Consider the following 16,792-nt stretch of genomic DNA (forward strand, 5'->3'; position numbering starts at 1 on the left):
CTGGGGAGTGAAGATTCCCACTGGACTACTGAAAATCAGTGGAAGTCTGATGGGGTTTGGATCGGTATACCAAGATTGTTTCCGTGCTGGGACCTGAATGGACAGTGGAAACAGCGGTGAAGGACCTGAATGGATGGCGACAGGTCGGTATTTTGCAAAACAGACGTGTCAAGCATCCTAGTTAGAATGAACACTATTCTCATAGGTTAGCATTGATTCCATCGGCCTCTGATTTGCACTGTTTGATGGAACGGACTGAATGGATCCAGTCTGAACAGACTGATGTTGCATTGCATAAGATCCACTTGGATCCGTTCCAATTTGTTCTGCACAACGATACAATTTTAGTCCCAATGTGAATGCGGCCTTGATGATTCATGACCATTTTTTATTAAAACCTAAAAGTACAAGTGTTCCCTGATGCTGAAGGGAGGATTTTCCTTTCAGTAATCAGCCAATATGACACTGTTGTAGCTGCCACAATGGGGCAACTACCACTCGTCTCCCTGTCTCCCCTCTCCAGATAAAGATAGGTCATAACGAGACGGAGTGCTTTCACAACGGTCATTCTGGCACCTGAAATCACGAACTACCTGCATATTCCCAGTGCAGACAGAATATATGATGAAAAGTGGTGTCATGCCAAAAAGGTGTATGCAATGGTGAAGTAGTATGATGAACATCCAAGGAAGGCCTCCTGACTACTGCACTTCACAAGGGGCACTCCACATTCTCACAGAAACAGGTGGCATATTTCAGTTTACACTGGAAACCTGCTGTAGTCCAATTCTATGCACATCATCCTTCAAGCTGCGTAAGTGATAGAAGCTGCTCTGATCAATAATAATGTGAACCAGCTGAACCAATCTTGGCAGTTTCCTAAGTGTAATAATAGCGCATTTTGTTTTTGACTAAAAGACGACATCTCTGGCTGCCTTGTATAGACAAGGCGTATTTATAGAACGTTATCTTCTCAGGTATCTCCAGAGGATTTTGCTTCTTCCTCTGTGCTGAGCCTCCTGTCATACACACAGCTCTGCAATATCCTCTTTTCACTGTCTGCATGGGGCATTAACACATGCAGCTGTACACTAACAACACGCTTACTGAAATAAACGCCCTATTTGCTTCCGTGTATCTGTCTTTCTTAGGAAAGGCAGAAAATAAAACAAACTGAGGGAAGACAGATTTGGGTTACTTGATACCGAGAATCAAAGCAAACATCTGGCGATATTTACAGATGCTGTTATCTAACCCAAAATGTGCTATTTAAAGAAATGAAATAATTTTGTTAACACTTTCTGAAGGTTTTATAAATTCATGTTAGCATCTTTAGTTGCCAATAAGACAAATCAAGGCTCTTCCTCATCCTCACCCTATGAGGGATGGTTGGACCACAAGGTCATAAATAACTAGAGAATCCTCTTTTGGCCTTCTTTAGGAAAACTTAAAGAGAACCTGTACTGAGTAAAATTATTTAAAATAAACACATGAGGTAACTTCAAATGAACATTACATAGTTACCTTGCCATCAGTTTCTCTCAGAAGCTCACCATTTTCTTCTGACAATAATCCCTCCCAGTTCTGACAACATTTTGTCAGAACTGAAATATATCAGTTGCTGTCAGTTATATATCAGTTGCTGTCAGTTCCAGCTAAGAGGAGAACTGATGTGTACATGTTTCCCTATGGCACAAGTGAGCGATATTACAGTTTAACTGTGTGCTGACCAGAAAGCTGTTAGGGGGTAATGGCCATTTTCAAAATGGAGGACAGAGAATTCCATTGATCACAGTGGACAAACAGGACACAGGAGAGGAAAAAGAGATTGAGGAGTAGACTACACTGCAGGTAAGTATGACTTGTGTATGGTTATTTTGACTTTTCATTTTCCAGTACAGGTTTTCTTTAAGTCATGTCATCTGCTCCAATGAGCCACCTGCACATAGATGGGAACAGTTGGGGAAGTTGTAACAGAGTTCATGTTCCCGGGATTGAAGATCTCTGCAGGTGGTGGTCTCAGCCCTGGGATTAAGAAATGCTTGTTGTTTTGGAGGAGAGCTATGGCTAATTTTGACAAGTATTCACTAGAATGGATGATACTACTATGAAACTCAAATACTTTGGTCCCATAATAAGAAGACCGGATTCTTTGGAGAAATCCTTAATGCCTGGGAAAACTGAGAGCAAAAGGAGAAAAGGATGGCAGAGGGTAAGATGGATAGACAGCATATGTGAAGCTATGAACGTGCCTATGCAACAGCTGAAAGCAACAGTGATTGACAGTCATCTGGCGTGCAAAAGTACATATTGTCACAAACAATTGGAGTCAATGACACAAATGAGGAGGAGGAAAGCTACTTACACACTTGACAGCAATTATTTATGCACTGATGAGGGGCAATGATCCTGAACTGCATAGAACAGTAACCGTACACACGGAGTGGCACGGGAGTGACATCACGTGGGAGCTGGTTAAGTGGGGAGAACAATGTTCTCAGCTGTAGCTTGGCTAAAACGATCTGCTATGATGAATCACGGACTGGTGGGTTGGCGGCGGCATCAAGGGCTGGCAGAGTTTCATCCTGTGTGTGTACGATGCCCAAGAACAAGCATGCAACAACAGAATTATTGGACAAAATATTTTACATTTTTGAGTGACTCAGTGAAGTGGATTTTACTAAAAGCTAAGAACGCTGGAGAACATACTTGATCCAGCAAACCTGGACTACATCTACAACTTCTTTGCTGTTAGATGGCACATGATTGCAATCCTCAACTAAGTCATATGAAAAAAAAATAGTTCCCCAAAAATGTCTAAGTTCGTGGTTGTGCAGCTGCAGCCATACCAGCTAAAGCCTGTTGATTAAAAGCCCTTGAGTTGCCACCTTGGAAAACAAGTGAGTTTAGGCAACTACTAGTGTACTGGTTAGGGCTCTGCCTTTGACATGGGAGACCAGGGTTCGAAACTTGGCTAGGGGCAGTACCTATTCAGTAGGAAGGCCTTGGGCAAGACTTCCTGACACTGCAGGGTGCCCCTTGAGGGTGCCCCTTTAGTGGCTGCAGCTCTTTAGCGCTTTGAGCCCAAAAGGAGAAAAAGCGCTGTAAAATGGTTAGGATTATTATTACTATTGCTTCTGTCTAATAAGATGCTTTCCAAAGAAGGATTTCAAACTACCTTTTTTTTATTTCAACAACATACTTCTTGCCCGAGGATAAATAAGCTCGCATAAACAAAATAAACAGCAACAACTAAAAATTTGAATCAAGTTTATTACAACTGTGGCGACTTTGTTCTTCGGGAAGACATATTTGATGTGTCAGGCTAATGACGGAAAACAGGAGTGGAAATATGCACAGATTAGAGACTTAACATAAAAGGCATATAATAAAGGTGTCTGTGTAAAGAAGTGGAGCTATAAAAGGTTAAGCACTTGTCATAGATCACACATAATAGGACAATTAAGGAAAAAACCCACATCAATGTGGAGCTGACAAAATGGTTAATGCTTGTGCCGGACTCCAGAAATCCTCGCAATAAAAGGAATTAATTCCACAGCACCAATAAAAGTCATTTGTTCTCTGTTGACTGATGCAATATTAGAACACAAAATTGTGCAGAGAAAACTCCTTTTCTGGTATGCAACAACTATTGCTACTTGTAAAGCATACTGTTTGCTATCTGCCGTGTATAGTTACAAAGACGTGGTTACAGATGTCTGTTCAAGGCTTTGCAGCATGGTAATGGTGTATGAAGACAGAAGCCAAAAATAGTGCAAAGAAAAATAGTCAGCAGGAACCAGTGAGCCCTTACACAGAGTGGGCTGCATTGCTAGCTGATAGCATGAGCTACGTAGACCACATCAGCAATGCCACCCAGAAGTGTACATATACTGTAAGTAGCCTTGGAGTATTGATACTAAAAGGTTGCAGCAGCAGGAGATGATCGGTTCTGAGATGAAGCATGGATTACATTGCTAGCTGGTAGCATGAGGTGTAATGTCGGGGTGCTAATGTGTAGAATGCAAAAAGCTACAATATGTAACAGTCAGTCACCCTGAGTGAAAATGTCACAATGGAATGAAATTACGGTAATTCTTATTGGGGTGGGCGATGGACACAGTATAACACAACTGTTGGACTTGGAAAACAAGTAAATACAGTATGTACTTACCAGCATACGTTACTAGGAATGACAGTTCTCTGGTCTTGTAGTACAATACAGCTAGTTAAGGGACAATGTGACCAACTACCTAGTTGTATACACAGTTCTACTAAAATAACTCAGCACTCAAGAAATGCTAAAGCTGCTAGCTGTATACTGTACTCCTAGTACTGTTAGAACTGTCAAACTAGCTGGAGGACTAAAAATACCTTACTGTTACTTGTAACTAAGCATACGTAGTTCTAACGTATGAAAATTAATAACCACTCTGGCACAATACACCCTATAAATCACAATTCTAAGCTGGAAAAACAGACCTAACAACTAGCTATCTCTGCCTGAAGCATACACTGCTCTCACTGTTCTGGTCTATATCTCCTATCACACAGACTGTGGATTGGCTGGTGGTGGTTGCTGTGCATTCTGGGAGCAAAGGAGCCAGCAGATGCTAATTCGATGCTTCCCACTGAAACTCTAGCACCATACCGCCCTCTTCATTCAGATTATTTGTCAAAAATGCGACTGCACGACAATTCACTGGCTAAGATCTACCACAAGATCGAACTTACAAATCTCGCTCGCCCATCACCAATATTTAGTCAGCTGTTTAACTTTAAAAAGTTCTGTTCTGGAGAAAGGTGTACTTAAAGCAGAATGGAAAGCCGTGCATCAGAAACTGCCAGAGGCACTGATCTCATTATTCCATGCCATGCACTGATGAGGATCAAACAATCCGAAACAGTCTGTATGCATGTTGGATTATTATGGCTCTGTACAATTTAACAAGCTGACACATCATTGCATTCCAGCGGTTCTGGAGGTGTGTTTAGCTTCTAAGGGTACAATGGTTAATTTGCATATATTCAGCAGTGGTGCCTGGGAGACATCTCGAGCTCACTCCAACCTGAATTATCGCAAATTCTTTCTGTTTTAGGAAAGCAAATTTTTGTTTTTCTTAACATCTCAGGCATATTAGGGGCTTTCAGGTCGACACTGGGCAGGAGATTAGAACAGACAATACATTAAAGTAAACCAGAGATGTCAATAATAAGTGTATTTATGCTTACTAAAGATGTTAAAAAACATAGAATTTTCATGAATGTTCGCAAACACGCGAACCCGGTAAACCGCCATAGACTTCAATGGGCAGGCAAATTTTAAAACCTACAAAGACTGCTTCTGGCCACAAAAGTGATGGAAAAGTTGTTTCAAGGGGTCTAACACCTGGACTGTGGCATGCCGGAGGGGGATCCATGCCAAAAGTCCCACCAAAAATTACAGAGTTTATGCAAAGTCGGGTTTTAATCCCTAAAAGGCAGAAATCACATTACATTCCTACAAATAATGCACTGGAGTGGAACTGTGCGTGCAACTTAATGTAGCAACAATAGCAGTAGTGTGCACACAGCTCTGGGTGTCAGTGGGCTGTGGAGTGTCACACACAGAGAAATGCAATAGTACTATCAGAATACAGTAAAATAATAATTCACAGGAAGGATACTGAGCATGCAACTTAATGTGACAACAGCAGTAGTGTGCACACAGCTCTGGGTGTCAGTGCGTTGTGGTGTGTCACACAGAAAAAAAAAGAAAGAAAAAAAACACAGGAGACTGATGTGCTAGCCATTAAAAGGGCTGTTTGGGGTGCTTTTACAGCAAGTGAGGAAAAAGAAAACAGGCCTAGCTAATGCTTTCCCTACCAATCTGCAGCAAGTCTGACCCTGCTTTCATTAACAGTCAGCAGCCAGCAGAGAATGAATCTAATATGGCCACCACAACTGCTTTTTAATAGGGGGGTGGGGGGTTCAGGAAGGGGTACTAGCCGATTGGCTGCCATAATCACAGTTCACCGAGAACACAAACCGCAGAAATTTGCAGGGAACTGTCCGCTGGTGAACTGTTTGGGCCATCTCTAATGCTTACCTGGGGCTTCCTACAGAGCCATGAGGTGCATGGGCTCCCTCACTGTCCTCTCCAGTGGCTACATTCTTTTGCTATCCCCTCCCCCCCTCCGTAATCTAGCTGGCTGTGCGCTTGGCCACGCTTGCACCCTGTGAAGTAGTATTGCATGAGAGCAGAATGCTTACAGACATGGGAGTGCAGCAGGGATGTGCACAACCGGTCCAGGCATTCGCATGTGCACGACTGTACGCTACTGGCCAAATTACCGAGGGGAGGGGTCATTACAAGTGAACGGAGATGACAGAGAGGGATCCCACGCACATCATGGGGCTGAAGGAAGCCCCAGGTACATATAAATACACCCATTATTGCCATGTCAGGTTCACTTTAAATAACAGGAGAAACATCTGACCTAGGTAGGCAAGACCTCCCTGTAAAAGCAGTTACAACAGTGGAGAGTCAGATTATTAAGTCTTCCTTGAGTCCCAAATACTGTCTATTGTGAGTGACATATTAAAGTGGATCTGAGATAACTCATTGCATAATTGTGTTCCTTTCATATACTTTATAGGACATTCCTCAAGCCAAATACTTTGTTTTGCATTAATATTCGAATTCCCTATAAACAAGCCTCGCCCACAGCTTTTCACAGTGCCTTGACACTGTAGCAAGGGCTTATAGGAGCTCAGTCAGGGCAGGAGGAGGCGGTTACTAGCCAGAGATTTCAGAGGCAGAGGGGAAGAGGGATGAGGAGAGGGGAGTGAATTTACACACAGGCAAGCTGATAGCATCTCGAGCCCTCAGCCTGTGACAATGTAACAAACAGAACATGGCTGCCCTCATTGTATCAAAGGAATAAATAATCATAAAATAATGAAGCTGTTTGTAGATAGATTTGCTGTGTAAACTATCTAAACTTTAGATAAGATATATAGACAAGTTACTTGTTATAGTTAGTTTTCAACTCGGAACCGCTTTAAGCATTAATATTTTCTTTTTCTCTAAATTCGGCCTTGGAAAGGTTGGTTGATTGCTATGGTTCCCGCTATTCACCCATTACAGTCACCCTTTCTTAATAAGCCCAGTAGCAGGGTACCCTTGGCTATTTCACATTCGAGTGCGCACTTTAAAATCTCCATATCATCCCAAAGAAATGTCTGCCAGACTAATGGATGGACGCTCGGATGAAGCAGTCTTATCACACCAGCTCACAAGCAGGGGAATTACTCCTGAGGAAAGGGAAGTTGGTTTTAGTCAAATTAACCATCTGTCTGTGATGAATTGAAACGCTGATCTGGTACATCTCATAGCAGTCGTTGGCCGCCTTGTATTTCCCATTGATCAGTAGTAGTGAATGCTTTCTAATAATTCTCCTATGATACAAAATGACTACAAAACAAACAAAATGTCTGCACTGCTGGCTGACATATTGGTTGATAAACAAGGCACTTTAAAGAGGACCTGCAATCTGTAGTTTCACTAAAAGGGGAATAAAAATGTGACAGTGGCAGTCAGTGGTGTGTTGGCTCCTCAGAGGCACTGTAGTGACATATAGTACAATGCAGTACATTAAAACAGTTGGGTGGCTTTTCTTTTCAGTTTTGATTTAAATGTGTCCAGGGTTGGAGCCGATAAAAGTGAACCTCTAGACTAAAAAAATCTATTCAGCAGCACTGAAAAGTCTTAGTGTTTAACAGTTTCATAGGATCAGAACTTTGTTTTTCTTACCTAAGCCTCATTTTTAGCTGCACAGAAGGTAAGCTCCACCCAATCAAAGAAATCTGCCCGGGCATTTTACCCCTGATGCTGTGCAAAGTATGATGGAATTTCTGATGCTGTTCTCTTTGCCAAGCGTGCGCAGCTGGGAGGGGTGATAAGGACACAGGACAGTTGGAACTGTGTCTCATGCTCCCTGTCACCTCCTTTTAACCAAAAATATGGCTGCCCCCATGAAATCACAAACATTTGCCTGTTCTCTTTAAACAGGGTGGGTAAGAGATTAAAATAACCTAACTATTTTAATGAACATAACTAATGTAACTTAATGACAGTATATTTGTTTAGGCTGAAGTTCCGCTTTATGCTTGGCAAGGCATTCCACAGGGTAGGGGAAGAATGGCAGAAAACTCTGGCTCCAAAGGTTTTTAGTTAGACTCTGGGAGGAAGGGGGGGGGGGAGCTTTTTTTACTCACACAGATTTCCGTTAAGGTATTAATAGGCACCACCATCTTTCAGTTTTTCAAATATTGCAGCTGATCCTATAGCTATAAGTTTTCAGATTCACCCCCTGGAATCAGTATAGGCTTCAGGAAAGATTCCAAATCAACTCTCCATACTTAACTATGTACTAGATGGCATTTGCCTCTGCAACAGCTGTGTAAGCTGACCAACTAGCATCAACGTGATCCCTGGCCAGGACAAAAAGTTGGTTTGGCGCGGTAGACTAGGTGCCCATTAACGGTACAATCTTTTCACTAAATGCAATCTTTTGATGCAATTTAAATGATTGAATTGTATATAGAATATTCACGGTTTATGAAGGCAATTAATAAATGGTTCTTTGGTCAACTGCTTAATAGAAAAAAATTGATCTGAAAGTTGGATTTTATGATCGAATTTGAAGGAAGAATTGTTCAGTACATTTGAACAATCAATAACTACCTTCCGATTAGTTTTGATCATTAAAATCGCATTGAAAGATCGCATTTAGTGAAAAAAATTGTACCGTTACTAGGCACTAGTTACTAGGTCTCGCCACTTCACCAGCAGTAAAAAACAGAAAAAACAACAATCAGAATTGATGTACACCTGACAGCTCTACACCGACTTTTTGTCATGCTCTAAATGGAATTAGATGCATTTTTGAGCACAAGCTGTTCTCTCTGAGCATGGTAAATTGTACAGGTACATAGGCATCCTGCCATGTACAATATACATATTCTCCTAGGTGATATTTTCATATCTTCTCAAAAAAGGCCTTCTAAACCACTAGCAAGCAAGAAAATACTCCTAATAATTTTAACAGTACCTAACCATCTACTTTTTGATACCTTTTCAATTGCAGAGTGCAGTGAAGTTATTTTAAATAGAAGATGAAAATAATCACACTAGGCTAGGTTAAAATATAACCAAGGCAACAGTGTTGGCTACAAGTTTTTACTTTATTTCCTGCAAACATTATCTGGGATCCATTCTGCGTCCTCCTTAAACCCCCCCCCCCCCCCCCCCTCCCACACACACACACCTTACCGATTGCTTCGAACTGTGGCCCAAAGTGTACAGACTGTGCCTCTCCCCTCCTGAGTCCCCATCTTGCCCCAGAAGTAGTAGTCTGCAATAACTGTTGCGCCTGCGCAGTTCACATGGCTGTGCACCTGGGCAGATTGGAAGCCCTCTGCCGCCTCTTGCGTGCGCACACACACACAATGTCCTGAAGACCGTCGGGAGCAGATGCAGTTACAGAGGGCTTCTGAACTGCGTAGGCAAGCACAGCCACGCGAACTGCACAGGTGCGGTGGCTATTGAGCCCAAATACTATTTCAGCAAATAAGGTAAAAACTTTTATTTAACACTTGGGTATCCTTTAAAGAGACACTGAAGTGAAAAAAAAAATTATATAATGAATTGGTTGTGTAGTATGGATAATTACTAGAACATTAGTAGCAAAAAAAAATATTCTCATACTTTTATTTTCAGTTATACAACTTTTTTTTATAACATTGCATCATTCTCTAATATTTGCAGTTTACACAATACTCAGCATTCTAAATGTTTTTTTTACAGAACAGGCAGTGAACTTTTAACCTGTCCTGAACGGTTCTCTGCAAAAGAAAAAACAATACAGTTAAAATAACAGCCTTCAGAATACAGAGCTCTCTCTAAGAAGTGGCTGATGGTGTAATGGTTAAGGGCTCTGCCTCTGACACAGGAGACCAGGGTTCGAATCTCGGCTCTGCCTGTTCAGTAAGCCAGCACTAATTCAGTAGGAGACCTTTGGCAAGTCTCCCTTACACTGCTACTGCCAATAGAGCGCGCCCTAGTGGCTGCTGCTCTGCTCTGGCGCTTTGAGTCCGCAAGGAGAAAAAGGCAATATAAATGTTATTTGTCTTGTCTTGTCTTGTCTCTAGGACTTTGAAAGTGGTGGAGCTCAATGGCAATTTGCATAGATAACAACTGGAGTTTCTTAACTCTTCCTGTACTGGAAACAAATATTAGACGTATGTCTCTGCTCCTAAGGCTTTATTTCTTAGCTGTACTACACATACAAATCATATAATTTTTTTTTTTTTTTTGCTTCAGTGTCTCTTTAAGGCCTGGTGCATACCAAAACCCGCTAGCAGATCCGCAAAATGCTAGCAGATTTTGAAACGCTTTTTCTTATTTTTCTGTAGCGTTTCAGCTAGCGTTTTGCGGTTTTGTGTAGCGGATTTGGTGTAGTAGATTTCATGTATTGTTACAGTAAAGCTGTTACTGAACAACTACTGTAACAAAAAACGCCTGGCAAACCGCTCTGAAGTGCCGTTTTTCAGAGCGGTTTGCGGTTTTCCTATACTTAACATTGAGGCAGAAACGCATCCGCAATCCAAAATCTGCAGCAGCCCGGGAGTATGCGTTTCTGCAAAACGCCTCCCGCTCTGGTGTGCACCAGCCCATTGAAATACATTAACCTAGCGGATCCGCACCCGCAAGCAGATTGCAAACCGCAGCAGAACCGCTCTGGTGTGCACTAGGCCTAAGATTAGGCCTAAGGGGAAGGCTTTTGGTAGTGTGAATTGAGAAACGTTAGCTAGATGTGACAAAAACACCAAAAGAACTAAGTGTATACTCCACACCATGATAAAACATGCATCCCAATCCTTAAAAAAAAAAAAAAGTGATTTATAAATCAGACAACATGGTAATATTAAATTGCGCTGGATATATTCCTATAATACAAATACAAGTTAAAGAACACGCTTAAGAAAAGGGCTTTATTAAACAGGTGATCAAAGTAATGAATACATAATTATTATCTACAAAAACGTATCAAATCCTCAGTTTAAAATATTTGTGAAGTATCACCCTATTAAACATTTTTAACGAAAAATCTTCTGTGCTCTAAATTAAAAAAAAAAAAAAAAAAAAAACAGTATAATAATTATTCTCTATTGAGTTTGGTATCAGCTTCATGACAATACAATATTACAAACTACTTGTGAAAACTCACAGACCACAGAACCCCAGCGAGCTCTGAAAAAAACAACTGAAGAATGAACTGCATTAGCCAGCCTAAAGTGGGTGAAGAGGCAGTATTAAGCAAAGAAAAGGATGTAGGCGGTGAAGAGAATATCTGAGTCACTCCAGGCACACGGGAGACGGACAGCCAAGGAGGAGAGAGGGAAGATGCCCGGGCGATATACTGATAACTTTTGGAATAGTTTGAGCCTTTTTCCTTATGTGACTGAATTACAAGGTTATATCTCAGCTCAGGTCAAACAGATCATATAAAACCCTCTGACATTTTGGAATGTAACAGTGTACTTTTAATAAAGGCACCCGTTGACAAAGGCGCAGGAAATACGGATAGTAGAACCTCAGTAAAATTACAAATATGCTACTACTTAATTAATATAGTAAAATATTGGTAATATTTACAGATATTTTACTGTGACCTCTCCTTACTCTCACACAGAGCCCTCCATCTACCAATGCCTAACCCTGGTGGGGTAAATCTTTTTTTACACCGATTTACATTCATAAATTTATCACTGCAGCATGTTTGTTGTGTACTCAAAAGTGATCAGAAATATTGCTTGGTGTCTCACAGTGGTTTGAGACACAAGGCTGTGTGACCTTATAGCCTAGGCTAAATGTTGCTGGGAGGGAGTACATAATAACTGGGTGCTGCTCAGTTCGGCGCGGGGAGAGCTGAATGACGGCTCTCCCTGCTGCTGCTAAACTCTGAGACAGCATTAAATACTGTTTCCCCTCCGAGTTCTCGCAACTCAGAGAGATGTAATTCGCATTGCTGCTATGACCGCGCCCAGTTTCAGTGCGCGACGCTCAGTGCCGCACGCCGAAATAACCTGCTTCGCTGGGAGGGAGGGGTTACATAGCCATATGCAGCAATACTGTATATAGACACAGGAACTGTTTTTGTTGCTCAAACCAGAATAATCAATGTAAAATTGAGTATCCTGAACAATGTATTACATTCCTACTATATGGCATGATGCGGTCTCTTTAAAGTGGCATGAAAATCACTATTAACTGACAATATATATATATATATATATATATATATATATATATATATATATATATATATATATATATATATATATATGAAATCAGTCAATAAAAAAACATTACTTATTTAGCTTACCTATCCTGTTTTAGTTTTCACTGTAGCATTAGGAGAATGTAATGTAATAATATTTCTGTTGGTTTCCATCTTTACTGTTTTATTGCTAAATGTGACATCACTTTTGCCCTTTCCTTTTTTTTTTTTTTTCAACTCAGAGTTAATTTTCTCTCCCTACTGCCAGAGTTCACTTTCCCTTCCTACTGCCAGAGTTCACTTTCCCTCCCACAGTGAACATCAGCCAGACAACAGGCTTACTCACTGTGTAAGGGTTGGTGCACACTAGAAGAACTTTTTAAACGCTAGAGATTTTAAAAGCTCTTGCTAATGCAATGCTATAGGGGATTTTTACAAAATCACAACGCTCCAGTGTGAACACACATATATAACAAACAAGAGCTTTTAAAATCACAAAGCGCTCAGAAAAGATCTTGTAGTGTGAATGATCCCTAAATACTACAAAAGGAGGGGATAATTATTTACTGGTCACAGGGCCAGATTTATCAACGCATTATCGACAGTTTTTTCTTCTAAAACTGTTCTAACCAGCAGAAGAACAGTTCTGCATGATAGTAAGAAACTTCCCAAAGCCTATGTAATAGTGGCAGTTTACGGTGGATTTCTAGAGCTACAATACAGTTAAGAAAAAAGTGCAAATCCATTCCTTAACTGCTGCAGATTAAGAAGTGCTCATTAGCAGTTCTACAGTGTAGGCTAGATGTGATTTGTGAAGGGCTCCTCCCCTCTCACTCAGAGCTTGCTGACAGCAGGTGTGTTGGTTACCTCAGCAACAGCAATTCCCCTCACACACTGTACTGCCTGAGAGACCTTCCTAGCTCCTTCTATTCCTTACAGTTTAAGAAGGAATCTGCACTAGCTAGTGATTTCTAAGGGCCTGTACAAACTGCTGCGCTTTTAAAATCGCATGCGATTTTTAAATCGCAAGCCTTCATGAGAATAGGAAAAGTGCATCGCACCAGTGTGTACAGGTCTTCACGATTTTCATTATTTTTCAAAAGACCTTGCGATTAAAAAGCGCATGCGATTTGAAAAGCGCAGCGCAAGCACAGTAGTGTGTACAGGCCCTTAGAATGTCTGAGACAGTTCTGCACGGATTTCTAAAAACCTCCTAATATTTTGTCTCAGACACTCTTGATAAATCTGGCCCAGTGTGTCCTTATCTTATCCTAAATAGGAAGCTTTCTGTTATTCGCATGCTGATATAAGCTTGCTACTGTAGCTTAAAAAAAAAAAAAAAAAACTTCCCACAATTTTACCAGCATTGCACACTTTCTGAAGTTAGGTAAAGGCATTAAACGAAAAAAATGGATGGGCATATAGGCACCTAAAAAAGGGATTTGCATATATTTTTGGGGCACTATGTTTTAGCACTTTTTTATTTTTTGGATGTCACAATGCCCTTAAAGCCACCCTGCCACCCATATTTTGTTAAAAGAAAAATGCATCAGTACTAATCTGCTTTTAGAATTTGAAGCTATGAAATATTCCTACACGAAATAGGGCTTTTATTTAACCATTTTGCCTTTCTTTTGGCTTTAGCGGTTATGAAATACCGATTACTGTAAATAACATAGCAGCAGTTTATTGCATGAGGATTAAACTGAGCAGCTCACTGGCCCAAAAAAATAATAGAAGAGGGAAGCGAGGTAAGATGTGTAATGTTCTGCCTTACCAGCTCAGCAGTCACCTCTCCATCCTGCATGGCAAGCACAAGCAAAGGATACTTTTCAATTTACAACAAATGAAATGGATCTTAAAAACAAGTTACTGTTATTGAATAACGTCTGTGGATTGAATCTCATCAATGAATTTTGTTGTATTGTCTCACTGTAATTAATTGTAGCCAGACATTTTTTTTCTTATTAACCATATAGGGTCCTTGGGCTATACATTGATCATGGGGTGGATGTTTGGAGGAAGACTATGTGAAATTATTCCCACTGTTACTTTGAAATCAGACCCTATAAGGGATGAGTTCTAAAGGTTCATAAATACACCTCCCGTTCTATTGTGTTCAGGTTGTGTGGCTATGTGACAGGTGGAACACACCTTTGTACAATATTATACAGATGGTTATAGAATGAGATGGGGTCAGTCATCTACTTAATCTCCATCTCCTTAATCCCTATGGGAGGGCAACATATCTCATGGGATCATGGTGGTATCTGGATACATGACACTAGTGCTGGCCGGGAAGAATAGTGAATTCCACTGGGAAGGAAGTGGCAAGGCTTTTGAGTTTGAAACCCCAATGGAGATTTAAGGAAAGTTTTGGGGTTGGGGGGGCATAAGAAGAAACCTTCTTGGACTAGGGCTTCAATAGAGTGTGCTGGTGCACTGCCCTGTTAAAAGCTGTATAAAACCCTGACATAATATTCAATAAAAACATGTTTTCCTACTTTGTATATGCCATATGGTTAGCATATTTGCTTTTGTGCATAAGTATTATTATTCATTTAGAAATTATACGTTCCCAAAGTACACTTTTTTTTCCTCTGAAAGCTTATTTTGCATTTTATTCATAACTGCTTTATTCAACATCTAACTTAAGCATAAATCCTGATAATTCTGATGCTTTCTGATTGTCTCACTGCCTTTCGGAGACCAGGCAGTGTCAAAGAAGGGTTTGTTTACATTCCTCACTTGATACAATTAAACACAAGATAACATTATCTACACTTCTGATTCGTCTGGCTTTCACTGCAGGGGAGCTTCTAAGGCCTGTGTTAACCATTTGAATGCTGTTCTAGTAAAAAAAAATAAAAACTGGTTGTATATAATATGCTGTAAATAATCTATTAGAGCAAAGTAGAAATGCTAGGTTTCAATCCGCTTTAAGGGGTGATAAGGCACATTTAAAAAAAATAATTAACTTTAAGTGACAACAGGTTTGTTATAGCGAAGTACAGTTTTGCTTCGAAGTCATTTTTTTTGTAGCACCATTTACATCAAGACCCAGGACATTTAGGTAGGAAACCCAAGGTGGTGGGCCAAAATTTCCCATGCACAAAATTACACAAAATTGTACCCAAAATTACGAATGACTATACGAAATCAATTAAATGTACAAATATTGTAATTATGTATAGGCGAAATTGCGAAAATCTACACGAAAATAGCCAAAGGTAATACCGCTTGCTGCCATCGTTTGGCAATGCTCCTGATTTTGGAGGGTCAACAAATATCTGTTTGAATTCTGAAACCAGTTTATGAATGTCTGTAGAGCACTGAATCCTAGAGCCTTTTAATCGCTGGGGGTCCAGATTTGTCAAAATCGGACCTATACCAGTTTTAAGTATCTGAAGAAAGTACCAATTCCACCCAGCATATCTTTGGGTCCCCAGTTTGAGTCGAATAGTTCTTATCCCACTCAAAAACTCACAAAAAGATACCATATGTGATAAATAGTTAACCAAGCTGTGATGTGAAATTTCCATCTCAGAAGTGGTTTTAAAAAAAACCCACAGATTTACATGCCAGGGAAGTATCTGTCAGTTAACACGAACAACACATAGCACATTCATCATAATTTACTGTGACCTAGTTTAAGTCTGTAATTGTTTCATTATTCAGATGCAGTGAAGGTCCTTCAAGAGCAAATCATATTTGATGCACTCTCTAAACATGATGTTTAATTCCTAATCCCCTCAATCTGATTGAGAAACCATTTTTTTTTATCTAGGTACATTCCCTCTAATGAGTCCAATTTCAAGTAACTGTTGATCCCGTAGATGCCAAAATTAGAGATACAGAATTGATGCTATATTGGAACTAATGTGAACATGGAGTAAGTATACAGGAGGTCAGTATAAAGAAACTGCTAATGAAATTTCTGCTCACAAATTGGTGCAAAAATACCAAGGAGCTTTTCTGCACACTTCGCATTCAATTCAGATGCAAATCATATGCAAATCTGCTACTACTTGTTATGCAAACAGGAAACTCAGGAGGAGGGGCTGGGAGCAGCTAACCTGACAGTTACATGCCTGTGCGATTAACCATTCAATTGCAACATGTGTTTAGGGATGCGCAGCCTTTCCCCCCACCTTTCCTTAACTTAGTAACTATGTAACTGTCAGGTTAGCTGCTCCCAGCCCCTCCTCCTGAGTTTCCTGTTTGCAAAACAAGTAGCAGATTTGCATATGATTTGCATCTGAATTGAATGTGAAGTGTGCAGAAAATCTATTTAGGTGCTGCACACTGAGCTGGTGGTCATTTCAGATGCAGCCTTAGTGGTATGCGCTGGCGTTCTCCTCGTTGCCACTGTACATGTCTATCTCATGTCACAGGTTACCTCGGGTACCCTTTAAAAAAAACGGTCAATGGCATCATTTGGCTACATTTCTTTCTCTTCCTGGTTC

General features: G+C 40.5%; 1 protein-coding gene and 1 long non-coding RNA gene across 7 annotated transcripts in view; one reads left to right on the top strand and one right to left on the bottom strand.

Annotated features, from left to right (window-relative positions):
* The window catches only part of MDGA2 (MAM domain containing glycosylphosphatidylinositol anchor 2), a 1,075,710-nt gene that overhangs the window by 888,409 nt on the left and 170,509 nt on the right, over window positions 1–16,792 (bottom strand). The window lies entirely within an intron of this gene.
* LOC137531941 (uncharacterized) overlaps window positions 1–16,792 on the top strand; it is a 97,015-nt gene that overhangs the window by 68,448 nt on the left and 11,775 nt on the right. For all 5 annotated transcript variants that reach the window (XR_011023808.1, XR_011023810.1, XR_011023806.1 and 2 more), the window contains one exon: window positions 16,114–16,233. This is a non-coding gene — a long non-coding RNA (uncharacterized lncRNA). The remainder of the gene's footprint in view (window positions 1–16,113; window positions 16,234–16,792) is intronic.

Source organism: Hyperolius riggenbachi, chromosome 9 (assembly GCF_040937935.1).
Source record: "Hyperolius riggenbachi isolate aHypRig1 chromosome 9, aHypRig1.pri, whole genome shotgun sequence".
In the NCBI taxonomy this organism is placed as follows: Eukaryota; Metazoa; Chordata; class Amphibia; order Anura; family Hyperoliidae; genus Hyperolius; species Hyperolius riggenbachi.